The 15,588-nt window shown below is 51.9% G+C and overlaps 1 long non-coding RNA gene across 1 annotated transcript; it reads left to right on the top strand.

Moving 5' to 3' along the window:
- Positions 1 to 956: 956 nt before the first annotated feature.
- LOC122475819 lies at positions 957 to 12,876 on the top strand. The gene is made up of 3 exons (XR_006295312.1): positions 957 to 2,402; positions 10,883 to 11,040; positions 12,564 to 12,876. It is a non-coding gene; the product is annotated as an uncharacterized LOC122475819 (long non-coding RNA).
- Positions 12,877 to 15,588: the final 2,712 nt, after the last annotated feature.

Below are 15,588 nucleotides of genomic sequence, written 5' to 3'. Positions count from 1 at the left end.
GAGCTTCTACTCCATGCCCAGCACCACGAAGGATGCCGTGGTGGCTGCAAAAGCGTATGAAGTGCTCCCTGTCCCCAAGGACTTTAAACAGTCAGATATTGGGGATGGCAGAAAGAGCGCATTCGAACAATCAGCCACGATGTGGATACCCTCCCCTCTGGCCTTTGTCTGACATATCACACTGCGTGCAAAGTGGCCAAGGGCTGAGGACACAGAAGAGTTTGTGAACCGTTAGCGAGGTTTGGCCAGGCAAACAGGTGAGCGAGAATATGGAGATTCTCCTCCCGGCGGGATTGTTCCAGGACCCCAGGAATAGAGCGGCCGACGGGGATGGCCTGTCCGTGCCCATCCTATGTTTGTATCGTTGGCATCACACTTGTGCAAACGCCGGGGACCCTGGCTGTCATGGTCCTTTCCCAAGCTTTCGGTTTCTTTGTAGGGGTGGAGGCCTTTCCCCAATGTCATACCAACCGCGGAAGAGGAAGAAGAACAAGGCCGCACAAAGCCCGTGTAGAGAAAACTTGGGTGCTTCTGAGGTTGTGGGCGGGCGCATTAGAGTTCGGAGTCGGGGCCTGTCACCTTGAGAGAGACATTTGATCTTATTCTGTTCAAACGAGCAAGTTGGACCCAATGAACTCCAGCCAGTGATGTCTCACTCCGACTAGGTGATCTCGCTTATCCCAGAAGCAAGAGGCCCCAGCCCCTCCTGGTGGAATGCCATTTTGTCCAATAAAATAGAGCCCGTCAGAAAGATCCCAGCCATCCTGTGTGAGGCCCCTAAGGCTTTGGCCTTGCCTTTAGTTAAAAAAAAAAAAAGAAAGAAAACAAAAACAAAACAAGCCAATTGTATGTTCCAGAATACCGCTGTCTCACACTTTCCCAGTATCAGTGGGTAATAGTGGAATCCGGAGGCAGGACTGACGGACGGGAGAAGGCCCTGCCTTCCTCCCCTGTGATTTAGGGCTTCATTCCACAGGCATGTGCTGGCGTTTGTTTCGTGCCGGGGCATGGTCACAGACAACAGGCCTTAAATTCTCAGGAGTTAGCATAGCCGTGACACAAGCCAGGTTGATTGCCTCAAATGCTCTCTTAACCAGCACTCTCAAACTGCTTCCTTCTTCCTGGGGGGGTCAGGTCTCGGGTCAAAGTGTTGATTTGTTGTGTTTCCGACCATTCCCATCGTGGCATGTTGACGACACCACCCAGAAGAGGGTGCTTTTTGGCTTACGTTGGGGATCTCCCTTAATCGCGTAGCAGACCTGCGGCTACCTGAAGCCTCTCTCCCTTAGGCTTCCCGCTCCAATGCGGTGTCGGCCAAAGGGCTCAGATCTTACTTCCAGGTTCCCACACCACCTACAAGGCCAACCCTTCTGGTGCTCACCATAGAGAAAATCAGACCAAAGAGAAATAACGTGTTAACGACAGTTGAGATCTTTCTGATGGGCTCTATTTTATTGGACAGAATGCGTTCCACCAAGAGCAGCTGGGGTCCCATGCTTCTAAGACAAGTGGGGCCGTCTAATTCTTCCCCTTCCCCATCAGGAAGGAGAAAACTCAGGAGCTGGTTGTCAACAAGGAAGTGAAGTCATGGTCCAAGGTGCACAGGTATTGGGGTATTAAGACCATTCCGTAATTCCTTTGAATTACTTACCAATACGTAATTCCTTAGAATATAGTAAGCAATTCCTTACTAGTCATGTGATATTAAACAAGTTCACCTCTTTGAATCCAAGCTCCCTTATCACTAAAACAGATTTAGCGTCTATATACGGGGCTGTTGAAGAGAATGAAACGAAATAAGGTACACGGAAGATCTGGGAAAGGGACAAAGTACTACACGGATGTGACCTGGTCCTATTAGACGAGGTGCTAAAGTAGGTGACTGGTGTGATAGTCCCCTTCCTCAACCCAACTCTCATGGCTCCCTCTGTGCGGAATTAGGTGATCGACACATCTATAGATTCTCACTCTAACCATGCACTGCTGACGGCATAGAGCCTTGGGCTTGGAGCTTTCGAAGGGTCTCTTAAAATGGTTGAGATGCGGGACACGGGTAAACTCAAAACTGCAATATGGAAAAAGGAACATTCATATTTAAGTAAATTAAAACACAATGTTTCCTCTAGTTAGTCGACTGTAACACGATGCGACTGTTAACCACGTTGTACAGTTGTTTTTGACGCGTGATAAGGGAGCATCTTAACGTGTCTGACAGGAAGAAGAGAAGGAGAGAGTGTCCAAAAGGAAGTTCTCGGAGCCTGTGCGAACCAGGAACAGTCGAGCATCCTATCTATTTTTAACTGTATCGCTAACTGCTCTTTTTGCTTCTGCCTCCAGGGTCCTGCAACTTATCCATAGAAGCTACAGAAGATGAGCTCGCTCCAGTTTTATTCAACTCCAAGGTGAGGTATGCTCACTTTCTGTGCGTTTTGAGGAAGGCCGGTGCTTCAGGAAACTCACTCCAGACCCCTCGTTCCCATCATCCCATCTTGTCCCATCTTATTTTTGTGGTCTGTGGTATCCATGGGACTCTGGTTATTTGTAGGTATTGATTGAATTGCGAGACGGCTCTTTGGTCAGGTGGGCCCGAGCTGGAGCCCCGAGGTTTTGTGCAGACAGGTGGACGGCATCCCAGGAGGCTGCCATCTTGTCTTTGCCACTGGCTCTCTGACCTCGGTCAAGCGCCTCCTCTGCTCTTTTGTCATTTATCTGCGCAATGAGATGTGTCACATCCAGAGAGGGGATGAGTGACGAGACCCAGCTTTCCGGCACTGTGCTTCCGATGCCTCTCCTAAATGACTCTGGGTACACACACATGACACAGGCCCTCAGTAGGTAGACACATCCATAACCTGCTCGGAGGGAAAGGTCAGGCTTCAGCTGACCTTGGCTTGTTCTTTTCTTCCAAGCTGACAAGACATGCAGGGTTTGGAAAGCTGTCTGCTGGACCTGCCTGATGAAGCGTTGCAGAAATTACGTGATTAGAAACAGAATGTAATGAAACTCAGGTCGGAAATGGACAACCAGTTGACATTTATTTTTCCCCAATTAATCATCTCCCTTTTCCCATGGGGTTATCCGTGCCAGGGCTGAGGGAAGGTGGGAGTGCTGAGTTACTGGCACTGTTGGGTGCCTCCCTGCCGACAGCCACGAGCCACATTCTGCCTTGCCGACAGAACGGACTGGCTTCGGGTGTGGGTCAGCATTCTCTCAGGGGAGGACAGGTCCCTACCTAACCCCAGGCGGTGGGAGAATCTAGTCACAGTACTTCTGGTCCTTTTGCCTGTAATTCTGCGCCACAGTTCTGTCCAGTGTGATGTGAGGGGACATCTGCTAGGGTAGGGGAACCCTCCAGGTAAGTTTTTCTTGTTGTTAACGGGGGTGCCTCCGTGTCCTTGTGCCAGTTGGGTATCCGAAGCTTGCGACTGAGGTGGCCATCTGGACAGCACGAGAACAAATGCCTACGAGCTGGGGATGGTGGAGAGAGAACATGGAGAGCACCTGGGCCCGTGACGACATTTTTAAGCTGCTCATTTACGTGACCTTGGAACTTCTCTGCTTTGGAAACTCTTACCGCGCGAGAATATTTGGTCCCTGTCGCTCGGGGCCACGTCTGGCTGGGTTTGCTGTTATGAAAGCCCGCGAGTGGCTGAATGAAGCTGCCTCCTTGGCCCCAACGTATCCCTTCCTGGAGCAAAGGCACCCACAGAGAATATGTCTCAGAGTAGAGCTTCTAAGAGGGGTGGAGTGGGAACAAGGATCCAAAGTAGACTCTGCTGCTGTCCGAGCCGTGGGCTCGAACTCGTGAGCCGTGAGATCGTGACCTGAGGCGAAGTCGGACGCTTAACCCGCCGAGCCACCCAGGCGCCCCTCACATCAGAGCTTTTGTCGCCAGCCCCCAGAGTAGGGCCGAGGAGAGGAGAGGGAAAGTACATCTCCTGTTAGATTATGTCCTAAAGCTGCCGGCCGGCCAGCTGCCATTTATTTGATTTCCTGCGTCTTTAACTGTGGAATTCACGCGAAATTCTCATTCGCTTTCCTCCAGTATATTTTTCTTCCAGTCCAGCTCCCATATTACTGACTTAACCGGTTACATTATCTAGCTCCCCCCACCCTGAGAATGTCCCACACGAGGTAATAATACAAGGTGCCCCACATGATGCCAGCAGGTAGGACACCTACCTCCCGAGGGAGGTGTGTGGGCAGAACTTGCGACAGCTCACGGGCTTATTGTTGTTGTTATCATTGCAAACGTGGAGGAAGTCCGAGCAGGAGGAAGTACTCTGGGGAGATGTAGCAACTTTCTCTCCCTCTCTTCCTCAGCCTGGAAAACCCAGGCAGGTGGTGGGGACAGCAGCCGAGCACAGACCACATTCCTGCCTCAGATAAGGTCTGTGGAGGTGAATTCCCAGGCTGCAGAGGTGACTCCTGAGTCATCGCAGCTGAGAGCCAAGCGACTTGCCCCAAGCCATTGCTCAACGCCGCTGGGGACAGTGTCTCACACCCACCGCGTGTCATCCACCCTGGCAGGCTGCCGTTTCAATTTGACGCACGAGGGCAAACGGGTAGGTTCTTCTGCATGCGCCGCCCCCCCCCCCGCCCCGCAACCCCGTGTGGTCAAGTCTGAACCCTCTTTTTGTGAAGGCCCCCAAAACCTCGGCTCAGGGAAGCCGGGGACTTGGCCCCTCTTGTCCCCTGCAGGATCCCCGGTGCCGAGAGCCGAGTCTGGCACGTGTGTTCGGAATGGCTGACTTTGAAGAGACTGAGTGAGGGATGCTTTGAAGGCCATACCGCAGTAGGAAGGAGAAAGTGCTCTGGGGGCCACCGAGCCATAGAGAGTTCGGACAGCAGGAATGGGGAGCAGCACCCGGGGCAGGGTCCTGGAGCCCCAGCAACAGAGCCCAGCTCCAGGTAGAAGCTACCGGAGGGGGCGCGGTGTGGACGGAGGGTGGCTGGCCACGCGAGGTGCTGCTCCAGGACACGTGATCTTGACCGTGCGAGGACTTCTCGGGCCTGGGCCTCTGGTCGCGGCCAGGCGAGGCTCTGGTGGCCCTGATGAGCTCCGTCTCCTTAGCGCGTCCCCCAGGGCTTGGCCGGGAGGACTGAATCTCCATCCCTGCTCGGTGGCCTCTTCCTGTTCAACTACCCCAGCACATTTTTCAGGATGCCCGTCCTCACAGGGAGTGGTTTCCACGTCGTGGAGGAAAAGTAGGGAAGCCCCTGAATTTCTCCTGGTGAGAGGCGTTTGGGGGGCACCGCTGAGGTAGCTGAGCTGGCCCAGCGCGGTGCGAGGTACTCTTGTTAGGGACCGTCCGCGGGCCCTCCGCACCAGCCCCCTGCTCCCTGGCTGGCTGTGCGGGGCCTCTATAGCCTCTGCCCTCTCTCTCTCCATCAGCAACAGCCTGGCCTCTCTCCTCCTGGGTCCAAGAACCTCTTAAATTCCCGGGTTCTACTCCACCTGATCCTTCAGATAGCTTACTTCTCAAATTATAGCCACCAGGGGAGGCAACACTTAAGCTAAAGCCTCTCGGCTGCTGATCTCAGCTGACACTGTCTAGGCAGGGGGCACAGCGTGGGACACGCAGGCCCGGGGCTCAGTCGAGCTGGGCCCCGCCCCTGCTGTGCCTTTACCGGCCGTGGGGCCCCGGACAATTCCGGCAACATCGGTGGGCAGTAGCGTTCTCCTCCTTATCGTAAAGAGGCCAACGATGGAGACCCAGAGGGTCGTCCTGAGGATTCACAGAGATGATGTCGATAAATCACCTAACCCGGGGCTTGGTGTGGAACCAGCAATGAATACGTGTCGACAATTTCTATTTCTGCATTTTCTTCTCATTCTTCCTTTTAACTCTTGCCGCGCTGGACAAGTGACTTTACCTCCTCACAGGACGGATGTCTTCGTGGGGTGAGGACGAGAAGGGTGGGGCAGAGACAGTCTTCGGTTTTATGTTTTTAAGTCATCTGGCCAAAAACCAGTGCCACTGCTCACGGACGGGCGGGCATCCCACGTGCTACGGGGCTTTTGAAGCATGTCGGCAAGTTCTCCACACTCCTTCCCGAAAAGGAGGGGTCTAATTCATTTCCCTTCATTCTGGGCTGGCATTGGTGGTGGTGTGCGTCTCTTTAAGTTCATTTACTTATTTTTGAGAGAGAGAAACAGAGCACGCGAGCAGGGGAGGGGCAGAGAGGGAGAGGGAGAGGGAGAATCCCAAGCAGGCTCCGCGCTGTCGGCGTAGAGCCCCAGACAGGGCCTCGAGATCACCAACCTGAAGATCGCGGCTCGAGCTGAACCAACCAAGAGTCGGAGGCTCAACCGACTGAGCCACCCAGGCGCCCAGTAGTGACGTGCTGCTCACAACTAGAAGGCGGTGGAAGTGATGCTGTGTGACCGTCGGGGCCAGGCTAGTCGAGCTGATACCTCTTTCTCCCTCTCAGGGCATGTGCCTGGGGACTCCTGATCCATCGTGGAAGAAAGCCGGTGACCCCGGAGGGGCCCGGCCCCGGCTGGTGCCCGGCTTGTGAGCGAGGAAGGAACCCAGCTCAGGCCAGCAGCTGACCGCGATCTCACGAGAGACTCTAGGTCAGCTGGCCCACTCTCAAATTCCTGACCCACACAACCCGTGAGCGCTAACGAACAACTGTTGCTGTCTTAAGCCACTGAGTTTGGGGCTGATTTATTATGCCCTCACAGGTGACAGATACAAATGTCACTGAGTACTAGCCCTGTGGGATAGGCGCTTGTGACCTCAGTTTACAAATGAGGAAACGGAGGTGTTAGAACTTACGGAGCAGGTAAGGCACCACGAGGAGATGCGGCGGTGGGACCCAAACGTGTGTCCGTGGGACTCCAGAGCCCGCGCTCCGTCCTCCGCACTGGGGGCTGCCTCATCTGATCCCAGAAGAGGTTGAAAAAAATGGGTCAAAATACCTTCTTCTGGACCCGCGCTACAAATCTGCCAACGCCCTAGGGTTAAGCACGCACGCTCACGCTGTATTTGGAAGATCACCACCGGCTCGACCCACGCGTGGCTGGTGGTGGGTCGCTGGCAGCGTGAATGTTCTGGAAGGTTCAGAGCAGTGCTGGGCTCGCAGGGAGCCGAGGGCAGGGTGCCAGTTGGAGGGATGTTTAGGCACCCCGAGGGCCCCGGTTGCCCTGGTGAGGCCTGTGGACAGCAGTGAATCCCGAGCTCGGGGTCCGTGAGGAAGAGCCATGTGGCGGGTGGTGAAAAATGGTGGAGGCAGACAGAACAAACAAGGCCGAGCAGTGGGAGGACAGCTGAGCAGGCGGTGAGGGTGGCAGGCGGTGACAGAAGTTCTAGAGAACAATGAGGAAAATATTCGTGGAGACGATCAATGAATGTTCCCTAGAGACGCACAGTAAGGGCTCCCTGCCGCTGACGAGAAGTGACTGCTGTGATAGGGGCCCCTCGGGCCACTTTAGAATCCCCGTCTTACCCTGGACACGGCTGCTGCACACAGGGTTCTGGAAGGCAGGGGCAGGACATTCAGGTCAACGTCTATCAAGCGCCTTTTGTGGGCCAGGGACCAGCCAGTGATGGGACATCTGTAATATAAATAGGACATAACCATATCATGTGCCCCACAGGGGCTTGAGGTCTGCAGGGGAACACTGTTTTAAGACCTACTGTGTGCCTGGTCCTCTATTTCCTGGTTACTCATGTTATCTTATTTAATCTTGGCACGAATTCGATCAAACAGACCCCACGACCTTCGTGAGAAGCTGAGTTGAAACAACATGCCCAGTGCTTAGCTTTTAACTCATTCTGATTCTTTTTTTTTTTAAATGTTTATTTGTTTTTGAGAGAGAGAGAGAGAGAGAGAGAGAGAGAGCCAGAGCATGAGCGGAGGCGGGGCAGACAGAGAGGGAGACACAGAATCCGAAGCGGGCTCCAGGCTCCCAGCGGTCAGCCCAGAGCCCGATGCGGGGCTCGAACCCGCGAACCGAGAGATCGCGACCTGAGCTGAAGTTCGACGCTCAGCTAAGTGACTCAGGCGCCCCAAACTAATTCTGATTCTGAGGCCCCTGGTCGGTCCACTACAGAGCCTGGCCCTGGGAAGAAAGAGGTCGGTGCTGCCTGGAAGGGACCTGGGGGTGGGGGTGGGGGGCAGGGAGACTTCTCAGAAGGGTTAGACCCGCTGCGGACTGGGGATGCCGTTAGTATTTAAAGCCCAGCACCCAGGCAGCAGGACGGCACGTGAGGGAGATCGCGGGGCGAGGCCGCCGGGGAGGCCGCACAAGGAGGCCTGGGCCAGACTGGGAGGCGCTCTGTGCCTCTCACTACAGGATCCGGACTCACCCATAGCAGGAAGCACCCCGGTTTTCAAATGGGGAAGTGCCTGGATCGAATTCGCCTTAAATTTAGGGCGCTCGAGGTCGCCCTGGTGGCTCTGCGGAGCACCCTCAGGAGGGCCCGGACATTTGCACTTGGGTGTCACCCTGACCCCTGAGAGTTTCACAGTTCTCGGTCTCCCGCCAGGCCCCAACCTGGTGAACAGATCCCAGCATTCCTCTGCTCAAAACCCTGCCGTGGTTCATACAGAGCTCTCATTTCCCGAAAATGGCCCGCAGTTTGCTCGACCCCCCCCCCCGCCCCGCCCCACCCCTGTGTCCTCTCTGAGGTTTCACCCCTCACCCTTCCCTTAGGTCCTGCTGCCCCGCCCCACTGGGCTGCCCTCCTGTCGCCCACCCCTCCAGGCACACCGCCCTGCAGGCCCTTCCCGTTCCCCCCCTCCCTGCGGCCAATCCCTCAGCGAGTCGGGGCGGGGGGGGGGGGGGGGGTTGTTCTCGAGCGCCCGGACCAGTACCTGACTTGTGGCTGTCTTGCTTGCGGCATCCTTGGCCATTTTTATCTGACTTGGTCACAAAGGGCAGTCACTGATTAAGTGGATAGCTGAACCGGGGTGGGGGGTGCAGCCTGGAGAGGAGAAACTGGTCCGGTGGGGTTCAGCTGTCCACCCTGGCCTCGGAGACACAGGAGTCCACGGCCACCCGCACAGCATCAGACAGGAGTGCCCCTGTCCCACCTTCGTCCGCACCCATTTCCTCTGCCTTAGTTTCTCACAGTGTATGCGGCTGCTCCCTGCCCCCCACCTGCCCCCTTCTGGCTCCTACAACTGCTCTCTGTCTTTCTCTCTCCTCTGAGCAAGGTCACGGCCATCACAATGCCAACTGTTTTCCGTTAAATTCCAATCTCATGCGCTAACCATAAACGTTTGGGGGTTTTTGTCCCCCTCCTTGGTACTGACACTGCGCAGGTCAAGGTCGCCAGCACCTTCCATCCTGCCCTACGCAGTGACCACTATTCTGTCCTTATTTTATTTGACCTTGTGGCGGCTTCCCACACGGTGGTCCCCCTTGATAAACTGGCTTCCTTTGCTTCCTGTAAATGCACTCACGGGTTTTTTCCCCTAAACATCGGCTACTCCTCTTCATCGCCCTTTCGGGATCCCTCGGCCTCCCCCATTAGCGGCTCCCCTGGGACCGAACCTTTGACCCAACCCTCTCCCCACCTCTTCTCCACCAACACTTCTTACCTACTTCGAGTTTGGGTCTCCAAATATCATCTCCATGCTTTTAACCCCCTGTCCACACCACCCATCTCCAGAGCAGTTTATCTAGCTTCCTTTTGACCTGGCTCCTTGGTTGTTTAATAAATATTCCAGGCTTTTCATAGGCACCTCACCTTTGCCGCAGGGACCTGGTCTTTCCCTGTTCCTCCCCCCCCCCCCCCCATCAGGCATGGTCTCTACCGGGCCCAGGTGAAGGAGCCCCAGACTCAGGCATTATTCTTGCTTGTTCTCGTCATCTCTCCCCCAGTGTCCAGTCGGGCTGGCGCCACCTCTGAGCTGTGTCCCGGGTGTGTCCGCTTCTCCCATCGCCACGGCGGTGGCCACCCTGACCCGGCTTTCGCCATCTCTGCTGGGTCGCCGCGATGCAGGTCGAAACTGGGATCCTGCTTCTTCTTTGGGTCCGTCTGGAATCTGGCCTTTCCAGAGCGGCTGAAAGGTCTTCCCCAGATTCCAGTCCAGCCCCACCATTCACTGCTTAAAAACACACCCGTGGCTGTCAATCGCGCGAAGAATAAAATACAGACTCATTGGCATGGCCTACAGGGCCCACGTGAGCTGTCCCCGCCTCTCCGTGACGTCACGTCCCTGCCCACGCCCCCCGGGACCCTGCTCCAGCCGTTCTGGCCTCGGTGCCCTTCCTCACACAGATCCAGGTTTGCTCCAGCAGGAAGGCTTTTCCTCTCGTGGTCCGGCTTCCAGATGGGCCGACCGTTGACTGGTTTCCAGCCTTCAGACGGCAGCCTCGTCGTCACCTCCCTTGGGGAAGCTTCCCTCACGCTCTGACTAAAGCGGCCCACCTCCCACTTTATTTTTATAAGTTTTGTGACCAACAACTGTGTTGTCTCCATTCTGAGGCACCTAGCTGAGCGCTTTTCACTTTTTTCTGACGCTTGCCTTATTTTCTCTGCTCCTTATGCTTTTCGCTTTCAAGTTTATGCTCAGCTTAGCATCATCTGTGGGATTCCCGGGAGGTCTGTGTTGAATAACTGTCCCTCCAGATGCGGTTTCTTTTAGCATCTGCTACGAGCTTGAGTTTGCCATCCACGCGGGGCCATTTTATGTTCACTTTCTCTTTTGGAGTTTCGGAGACGATACAGACAGGGTAAGCATGAGTCCCAAATCCACATGAGGTCGGGGTTATGAATTCTCAGAGGAGACTTTTCTTCCCCCAAAGAACCCTGGATGATATGTGCAAGTATTGTTTTATGCCTCCTCTGTTGGTAGGTAGATTTTTTTCCCCCTTGTTCTTCTCCACTGAGCATAGAATTTCAATGGTCCTGGATTTATGCAGGAGTCTTGGATTCATCATCACTCCACCTTGTGTGGCTCAAGAGATCGTCGTCTCCTCTTCCCATGTGGTTTTGCCTTGGACAAAGAGAACAAAAGTTGACCCCGGAACAGCCTTATCTTCAGCCACTCTCTGGGGGAGTTTCCTTATTTACATGCAAGGTCAGCTATAGATTTGAGAGCCTTGCATTTTTTTTTTTAAATTTTTTTTTTCAACGTTTATTTATTTTTGGGACAGAGAGAGACAGAGAATGAACAGGGGAGGGGCAGAGAGAGAGGGAGACACAGAATCGGAACCAGGCTCCAGGCTCTGAGCCATCAGCCCAGAGCCCGACGCGGGGCTCGAACTCACGGACCGCGAGATCGTGACCCGGCCGAAGTCGGACGCTTAACCGACTGCGCCACCCAGGCGCCCCGAGAGCCTTGCATTTTATGTGGCTTTGATGGGAAGGTTTACATGTTACCAGCCTACCATATTTTGAGATAGAAGTCCCTCATTTTTATTTAACTCTGTATTAGTTAATGCTTTATATGTTGATGTCCCAATTATTGATAATAATCTTAACTCTTTAGAGAACTTTAAAGCTCAGAAATCCTTTTCGTATCTATTCTCCTAGTAGGAATCACTGGCTTCCTTGTATAGTCAAGGAAGCCACGCTCGGAGTGAAGCGACTTGGCTAATAATGACCACTGTTTTTTGAAACCTACTCTGCGTCAGGCGCTATAAATAGATTATGGCAAAGGCTTACGGCGGACCCATGAAATGGGCGTTATTTTCTGCGCCTTGTGGTTGAGAAAACTCGGTGTCCGAATGCTATCGTAATTGGTCTGAGGTCCCATGGCTTGTGACATAGTGGCCTGCCAGAGTCCATTCTCTTCCCAGTGCTGTCTCTGTTCGCTCTCCAAGCTACTTTCCTAGATGTGGGTTTTTATGCATTTTAGTGAAGGCCTTTATGCGTCTTAGTGCAATTTTGTACTTAGAAAGTTCTTTACTAATAAATACGTTTATCAGTAACTTGGTTAGTTGTAAGGGTGCCCTGTTTCTTCAATCTAAGTTCCATCTGGGAGGAAAAGCTCTTTTGGAGCCTTAAATGACCCACGCGACACCAGATGCTGCCATTCACTGTTTTTACCTGCTCCAGGTAGGGGACCCTGGCCTAGGGATTACAGACGGCCCCTGACGTATGGTGGTTCGACTTACAGCTTTTCAACTTTACGCTGGTGTGAATGCAATATGTATTCAGTAGAGGCTGTATTTCGAGTTTTGCATTTGGATCTTTTGCAGGGCTAGCAATACGTCAACAGTACTCTCTCCCGATGCTGGGCAGTGGCGACGGGCTGTGGCTCCCGGTCACCAGCAACTGACGCACAACTGTTCTATACCCCTACGACTGTTCTGTTGTGCACGTTCAGTTCACTGTTCAGTCAATCTCATGAGGCACTTTTTTATAAAACCGGCTTTGTGTTAGATGATTTTGCCCAACCGTAGGCTAACGTTAAGTATCCCGAGTACGCATAAGGTGGGCTAGGCTAAGCTATGATGTCTAGGTGGATGAAATGCATTTTTGACTCAGGGTATTTTAAATTTACGATGGTTTTATCAGGAGGTAACCCTCTCATAAGTCAAGGAGGATCTGTATTAGCTAGCATCTCAAGCTGTGCCTTTTTATTTTTATTTTTTTCAGCCATGATCTTTCAAATGATGTTTCACATGGGACCCCGATACAGATGAGATAATTGGAGAAGCAGTGGGACTTTCTGAGGACATGTAGGCCAATCACTGAGTTCACTTCTTGAAAATTAGTCACCTTGTAAAATTTAAAAAATATGTGTATGTATATATATATGTGTATACACACACACATACACACACACACACATATAAACAAGTAGAAATGAATAAAAATCATTGGCTTTGACAAATACGTTCAACTATCTGTTAAAATAGCTCTTGATTCTCAGTCCTTTCCACCATTTATGTCCATATAATGATGTGAGCCCAGGTCGTTGAAAAACCATGTCTCTAAGAAAGAAACAAGAAATTATCTATAACAAGAGAATTGTCTGAAACAAGAATTGTCTGATGGGAACCCGATCTGCTGTCCTAGCTCTCTTCAATTCGGTCCAACAGTCCTAATTTGTCAGTCACAATGAAACGATTTGGTGTTCGTTAGCCAGATTCGGAGGTAAGGAACTTGAGACTTCAAAAGAAATCTCTCCTCCCAGTAGGCCAGTCTGCAGTCTCCTGGGGATGTATCCCCTTTTCTCTGCCAATCTGGATGTTTCCATGTACAGCCTACCATATTTTCTAGGAGGCCCTGCCGCAGGCCACTCCAAAGCCAGGGGTTTGAACTCTAAAACCAGGTGTCTCTTCACTACACAACATTATTCCCTGGTCCATGGGTTTTCAACTCTAACAGACTTTCTTCTTTTCTTCAGCCCGGCCAAAATAATTCCATTTCGTATTTGAGACCCAAATCACCTCTCACGTTCTCTCAGAAGTGACCCTTGGCTGCTTCTGTCCATACGGACATTTCTGTTCTTTGAACTTAGAGCGGATACACAATTATAATGACACTGAAGACACATCTTGGATACCTTCTCTATCTGTCTGTTGCATTCTTTTCAAAGCTATACAGTATCTCTGGCTGAAACGAACAACGCAGGAAACAACACATGTTGGCGAGGATGCAGAGAAACGGGAACCCTCTTGCACTGTTGGTGGGAATGCAACCTGGTGCGGCCACTCTGGAGAACAGTATGGAGGTTCCTCAAAAAGTTAAAAATAAGACTACCCTATGACCCAGCAATTGCACTAGTAGGTATTTACCCAAAGGATACAAAAACACAGATTTGAAAGGGCACCTGCACCCCGAAGTTTATAGCAGCATTATCAACAATAGCCAAACTATGGAGAGAGCCCAAATGTCCATCAACTGATAAATGTACACACACACACACACACACACACACACACACACTGGAATATTACTCAGCCATCAAAAAGAATGAAATCTTGCTACTGGCCATGACGTGGATGGAGCTAGAGGGTATTGTGCTAAGCAAACTGAGTCAGAGAAAGACAAATACCATAGGAGTTCCCTCGTACGTGGAATTGAAGCAACAAAACAGATATACATAGGGGAAGGAGAAAAAGAGAGAGGGAAACAAACCATAAGAGACAACAGAGAACAAACTGAATGTTGACGGAGGGAGGAGGGTGGGGATGGGCTAAATGGATGATGGATGTTAAGGAGGGAACTTGTTATGAGGAGCGCTGGGTATTATGTGTAGGTGATGAATCACTAAATTCTACAGTGAAACCGATTTTACCATATATGCTGATGGGCTAGAACTTAAATTAGACATTGAAATTAAAAAATAAATAAAATAAAGAAAAGTGACGTGATACCTCTTTGTTCGTAGACCAGGCTTTGCCTAGTTCCGTACGGAGAGACTTTTCTTTTGGTATCACACTTCGGCGTTACAACGTGGTCATGACTATCATGGTACTTTTATCTTGGCATAGTGTTTGTTCCAATGGTTACGTGGGTGGGAAATCCCTTCTGTTGAAGCTCTTGGGGTGAAGGGCAGAGACGTCACCCGTTTTTTGACAGAAGCTGTGCCGGAGAGAATGTTTCTGCACACCCTCACCAGCGCTGGGTGCCATAAATATTTGGACGGAATTTAGTGGCTTTCCGTGTGTTAGGTGAGCACATAGGAAGTGAGGCGCTCGAAAAAACATAAGTGCTCCCTTTCTTATTACTCTAGAGAAAGGACTCTCTAGGTGTTGGGATGCTAAACGAGTTTGATCTCTCTGAATCCCAGCTTTCTTACCTGAAAGAGGGGTTAGGAGTATATTAAGAATATTTCCAGAGCTGTTGTCAGGATTAAACAATGCAATGGAAATAAAGAACTGCGGGCATGTGTTCCTTGTGTTCCCGATGACGCCAGGGAGTAGGGCACGAGGTGAGGAAAATCAGCACCATCATCCCACCCAACAGCGGCTGAATGTTGGCCAATGTTGGCTACCGCTGCAAGTTCTTGACTTATTGGCCCATTTAACATTCGCCATCACACTGTGCTATTACCATCCCCATTTCATACCAGCTAGTGAGGAGTGAATCGCGGATGGAAACCTAGGCAGTCTGGCCCAGAACTTGAGATCGTAAATCTCCCACCTTTTGGACATCAGATGCTGTCCAGCAGGTAGCCCGCCCTTTGTTTGTCTCGGCCTGACGTGCAGCCCCCACAGCACCTTCTTGCTAAGGCCGGGCCGGCTTCTGGGACCAGGCTTTACCATCCCTCCGTGGGCGTGAATCACATGAATAAGTGCCACCTGCTGTGGTTCCATAAAAACTCTGTAATTAAAGAGGACAGCCAGGGGAAAACAATAAACATTCTTACTTCAGCCAGGTAAAAAACCAAAATCACAATTTACTTTATGCATCCAAAGACTGATTCGGTCTGTGCTGCATACTAGAAAAGCCCCACACCTAGTTAAGCCCTACATAGATCCCCACGGCCATAATTTTACACTACCCCTGTAGCAGGTGCCTTTAATCCGCCACGGGGGTGGGGGGCGGAGAGTAAGCCGGAGTAAGAATCGTGTACCTCAATTTTTAAATAGAGAACATTCCCCCATGCCCAAAGTGTACAGGTCATTTTATTGCAGTGGAAACACCTAACCTGTGCCGAGGCAGGGGTGGT

Source organism: Prionailurus bengalensis, chromosome E4 (genome assembly GCF_016509475.1).
Source record: "Prionailurus bengalensis isolate Pbe53 chromosome E4, Fcat_Pben_1.1_paternal_pri, whole genome shotgun sequence".
NCBI lineage: Eukaryota > Metazoa > Chordata > Mammalia > Carnivora > Felidae > Prionailurus > Prionailurus bengalensis.
The sequence above is the reverse complement of the archived record's forward strand: the minus strand, read 5'-3'. Positions and strand labels throughout refer to the sequence as shown.